The sequence below is a fragment of the Dendrobates tinctorius genome, unplaced genomic scaffold (genome assembly GCF_039654945.1).
Source record: "Dendrobates tinctorius isolate UK_male_01 unplaced genomic scaffold, ASM3965494v1 ptg000082l, whole genome shotgun sequence".
Lineage (NCBI taxonomy): Eukaryota > Metazoa > Chordata > Amphibia > Anura > Dendrobatidae > Dendrobates > Dendrobates tinctorius.
Genome location: NW_027361750.1, coordinates 7,603,740 through 7,609,739, shown reverse-complemented (window position 1 = coordinate 7,609,739; position 6,000 = coordinate 7,603,740).

Here is a 6,000-nt window from a genome sequence, read left to right as displayed (position 1 = left end):
AAAAACTGTTAGATTAGCCCTCCCTTGCCTCTTCCACCTATACAATGTCCATTTCTTCCTCCACTTTCACCTACGTCTCCTATTTTTAGATTGCTAGTTTTAGTTTTGTAATTTCTAGGTTGTTCTAAGACAGTTCCATAAAAATATTAAAAATAAATTAATTAATTAAAAAAGCACAAAAAAAAAACCCAACAAAAAAACAGTGCTGGAATACTCCTGCCTTATCTTTTACACCGATACCTCCACGTCCACCTCTTCCTCCACATTGACCTACGCCTCCTGGTTCTAGATTGCTAGTTTTAGTTTTGTTAATTCTAGGTTGTTCCATTAAAAACACTGAAAAAAAGAAAAAAGAATACAAAAAATATAAACAAACAGTGTTGGATTACTCCTCATTTGTTAGGCTCTCCTGATAGGGTTGTGAGTGTCACAACACCTATAATCGCATAAAACAGCTGCAGCAGTCTGCACGAGGTCCAAGGACTTGGTACAAAGAGAAGGCTGGTAGTGCAATAAGAGATGATGATGAAGTGAGCTGGGACTGGCTCAGGAAACGCGTTGGCAATAAAGATACCTTGAATTCTACCACAGCAGCGCAGTCTCTTACTGCACTACCAGCCTTCTCTTTATAAATACATTTTTGGCACTCAACTTTGAATAGTAGATGAATTTTATTCGCAGTCACAATAAACGTTTCGGTCAATACACTTTGACCTTCCCTAATATACTGCAATGATACAAAATATATAAATCAATCACAAGAAATAACTATGAAAATATCATCCGAGATTCTAATCAAGAAACAACGATCTCCAAAATTTGTGCACGGGTGATGAAAAAAAGGAAATATGAAAAGAAAAAGGAAAAAAGGTGAGAAAAGAATGAAGAACATACCCGACTGCTCTTGTATTATATGGATGGGTAACTTCAACCTGGATTTAAATATGTGTGTGTCAAAAGGTAGTTACGTGGTAGGACACAGGTTATCAAATGATGGAACAACTTACATGAGAGGTATGATTGGTGACCCAAAAATTTTGTGAGTAAATTGCGTAGGGTCCTATTAAGAACTGCTGGCATCAGTTCACCTGAATAATATGTAGCAAAAATAGAAGTTAGTCTGTCCGAACTTTATGAAATTACTATAAAATCCATGTAATAACGTACCATATGTATATATATAGAGAATAGCCAAATTAGACCACGTCTGCAATAAGTCGTGTCTGTCTTTCCCTTTGTTTTTATCACCTAGAATAGTGGTTCACGATATATTGTCAGCACCGTATAATAAGCAAGCAGACCATGACCTCAGTGCAAATCTATATGTACACACCATATAGTGGCTTTCCAACATTAATCGTATCGGTGTTTCCCTTTGTCTTTGTTACCTAAAATGATAGTCCACAATATATTATCAGCACTATAATCAGATCATGAGCTCAGTAAGAATCTATATGTACACACCATATAGTGGCTTTCCAGCATGAACCGGACTCAGAAGTCTGTACACCAATGCTGCCTGTATAGAAAAATATGGGTCAATCTGTGCGTAATACTAAATAAATAATCAAATCCCGAGGGAGTATAATGTCCCTTACCGGTGGTGGATAGTGGTGTCTCCTATCACAGGGGAACGCGGCGTCCACCGCTTGTTCACGGGCAGAGAGACAGCATACCGGCGCCATTATATGAAGGCTGGAGGCGGGAAAATAAGTATTTGATACACTGCCGATTGAGCAGATTTTTCCACCAAAAAAGAATGGAAAGGTCTGTAATATACACTGCTCAAAAAAATAAAGGGAACACTTAAACAGCAGAATATGACTCCAAGTAAATTAAACTTCTGTAAACTTCTGTGAAATCAAACTATCCACTTAGGAAGCAACACTGATTGACAATCAATTTCACATGCTGTTGTGCAAATGGAATAGAGAACAGATGGAAATTATTGGCAATTATCAAGACACCCTCAGTAAAGGAGTGGTTCTACAGGTGGGGACCACAGACCACATCTCAGTACCAAAGCTTTCTGGCTGATGTTTTGGTCACTTTTGAATGTTGGTTGTGCTTTCACACTCGTGGTAACATGAGACGGACTCTACAACCCACACAAGTGGCTCAGGTAGTGCAACTCATCCAGGATGGTATGTCAATGCGAGCTGTGGCAAGAGAGTTTGCTGCGTTTGTCAGGGTAGTGTCCAGAGGCTGGAGGTGCTACCAGGAGACAGGCCAGTGCACCAGGAGACGTGGATTTGGCCGTAGGAGGGCAACAACCCAGCAGCAGGACCGCTACCTCCGCCTTTGTGCAAGGAGGAACAGGAGGAGCACTGCCAGAGCCCTGCAAAATGACCTCCACTGCCAAACCGGTCATGCTGAAGGATGTTGCAGGCAGCAGATCATTCTCCACGGCGTCTCCAGACTCTGTCACGTCTGTCACATGTGCTCAGTGTGAACCTGCTTTCATCTGTGAAGAGCACAGGGTGCCAGTGGCGAATTTGCCAATCCTGGTTTTCTGGGGCAAATGCCAAGCGTCCTGCACGGTATTGGGCTGTGAGCACAACCCCTATCTGTGGACGTCGGGCACTCAGACCATCCTCATGGAGTCGTTTCTAACCATTTGTGCAGACACATGCACATTTGTGACCTGCTGGAGGTCATTTTGCAGGGTTGTCTATTCCATTTGCATAACAGCATGTGAAATTGATTGTCAATCAGTGTTGCTTCCTAAGTGGACAGTTTGATTTCACAGAAGTTTGATGTACGTGGAGTTATATTCTGTTGTTTAATTGTTCCCTTTATTTTTTTGAGCAGTGCATATATATATATATATATATATATAATATATTAAACTTATTATTTAGTCTCAATCTAGTTTTATTTTGTGATTGTATTTATATTTTTTTATTTTGTTTTTACTTTATTTTCTGTACATTATTATGGTCGCAGCCATACACAAAGCCGATTCTCAGAGATGGCCCCTGATTGTAAGAAAACTCCAATAGCAAACAACACAGTGTGGAAGGTTTTTTAATAATGCTTAGCGATCTGTGCAGAGGTCCTTGTGCAGGGAGGGGGTAGTCTTTCACCATCGCCTATTGGTTATGGTTTCTCCTCTGCTTCTTTATCATAGAGGTGATCCATTTCTTTGTCTTCCTGCCCTTTAATTAAGATTATTGCTGAAAAGTTACCTCAAAATAGGAAGTGTCATCCCACTCTGCGTTAAAATGGCAAGATTTACATAAAGAACATTACTTATAATTACAAGTCCAGAAACAATACGGTACAGAGCATTCCAACAGCAGTATTTGTATTGTAATAGAATAGATTTCTACAATATGAAGCTTGATTACATCCCATAATAACCCACTTAGAATGTAACATTTCCGTACTTGAGTTTTTCTAGCTCTTGTTCCTTAGAAAAACAATTTATCTTAAGGTAGATATCATCTCCATTACATTGTATAAATAATTCCTGGGAGTGACATCTCAGGAGAGATGCAGGAAAGGTTAATCCTAGTCAGCTCATTTTAAAAATGCTTTTTGTTATTATAAGTCACAGTAGTAAAATGATCCATGTGCCGCGGAGTTCCGCATTACCATTGAGACGAGAGAAAGGTTTTTTTAAGAAACTGTGGGTCACGTAGTGTCATCGCTGTTTGCAAGACATATCTGTCTTTATCTTGAAATTGACAAATATGACGTTTTAAAATATTGCACTTTATAAATTTGTCTGAACTTGAGCTGAAGGGAAGTCTGTATGACAGATGTAATCTTTCAATGCATATACCATTTTTTTTGTAGAAGCATCTTGTAATGGTATAATGGTACATGTTGTAACGTGAAATTTCTTTGAGGCCATCAGACAAATTTGTCTTGAAAAAAGGATGTTCAAAGAAGGTGGGCCACAAAAGATAGACCATTGTTTCTTCTTTGTGGTTTGTATTTGATAATGTTTATTGAGCTTCATTTATCAAAAATGTCCTACAGTAAAATTGTCTTTGTTGTCCACAGCAAACAATCAGAGATCATGTTTCTTTTTCCACAGCAGTGAACGCATAAGGTCCATCAAATCCATCCATCAAATCTGTCTGTCCAACATGCCGTCTTCAATCCAACAAAGTATTGGGATAATGGAAGGATATGTGCAAACAGACTCACTCACGAAAACATACGACTATGCTGCCAATCAATTTTTGGACATAAAGGTGTGCGTCTGTTATCTGTAACCGGTTGGCTCAGATTTATGCATTTCCCGATGGGGCGATTTTCCATTTTTTCTCTTTAGTTATTTTTTTTCACAAAAGTTGTAACTTTTTTTATTTTTCCATTTATATAACAATATGAAGGTTTGTTTGTTGTTGGTCAACTTGTAGTTTTTGAACAAAACCATTCATTTTACCTTTCAGGGTATGTTTCCACTTAGCGCATTGCATGCGCTTTGGACGGAGCGGAAAGCCCGCTCCTCCCAAAGCGTCGACCACCTTCTGTATGCACGGTGATTCCAGATGTGCTTATTGAACACATCAGGAATCGCCACCTCGTATTCGTAGAGTAGGCTATTTATTTACCTTGCAGAGACTGAGCGTCTACGCAAGGTAAGCAGACATGCTGAGGTCTAAAAAGACGTCCCGCATGTCCGGTTTCGCGGGTGTGTCACCCGCGTATTAGGACGGATAGTGGAGACGGGATTTCATAAAATCCCCTCCACTATGCTGTAACATCTGGATGCTGCGTGTTTGACGCTGCGGCTGTACGCAGCGTCAAACACGCAGCGTTTCCTGACTGTGGAAACATACCCTTAGTGGCTTGACAAAAATGGAAAAAAATTGTGAAGTGAAATCGTGAAAAAAATGCAGTACAGTAGTTTGACAATAAATGGCTTCACCCAACCACTAACCATGAGTTAAAACAAAAAGGGTGATGAACTTAATAAATTCAATACTTAATAGAGCACTATAATGAAATATAATAAAATAAAATCCAAGTTGGAACACCCCTCAGAAACTATGGATGGCAGACCATCCGGTAGAGAGTGACTATACACACTGAATATGGGGGAAGAAAAACCGGCAAGGTGACAGGTGAAAATAAATAAAATATATGCAACAAAGTGTGGTTATAATTAAAATACCCTTTATTAAAATATGGGTATACACATGAAACAATTAAAAGAAAGACATACCAGGCATGTACACGGTGTCATAATATAATATGTTGTAGCATGAGGCTTGATATATAACCATGTAAAAATATAGAAACAAGCTCAATAATAAACAGGTAATAGTTGTATATTTTTATATGGACCCCAAAGATAAAATGGTGAAAAAAATACAAAGAAAAAATATATATAGTGAAGTATAAAATATATATGAATGTTGTGTAAATAATAATATACAAATGAAGTGACACAACAATAGTCAATATAAAATAAAAATGGTGAAGACGCACAAAATCTAACCAAAAGTGTGCAGAAGAAACCACACTGAATGTGTGGAAACCACAAAATAAAAATCGGGATGAACAACTACCTGGTGAGCTGTATAATGTGCCTGGTGACGCGCCCCGACGCGCGTTTCGGAATGAATTACCTTACCCCTGACGAAGGTAATTCATTCCGAAACGCGCGTCGGGGCGCGTCACCAGGCACATTATACAGCTCACCAGTTAGTTGTTCATCCCCTGATTTTTATTTTGTGGTTTCCACACATTCAGTGTGGTTTCTTCTGCACACTTTTGGTTAGATTATGTGCGTCTTCACCATTTTTATTTTATATTGACTATTGTTGTGTCACTTCATTTGTATATTATTATTTACACAACATTCATATATATTTTATACTTCACTATATATATTTTTTCTTTGTATTTTTTTCACCATTTTATCTTTGGGGTCCATATAAAAATATACAACTATTACCTGTTTATTATTGAGCTTGTTTCTATATTTTTACATGGTTATATATCAAGCCTCATGCTACAACACATTATATTATGACACCG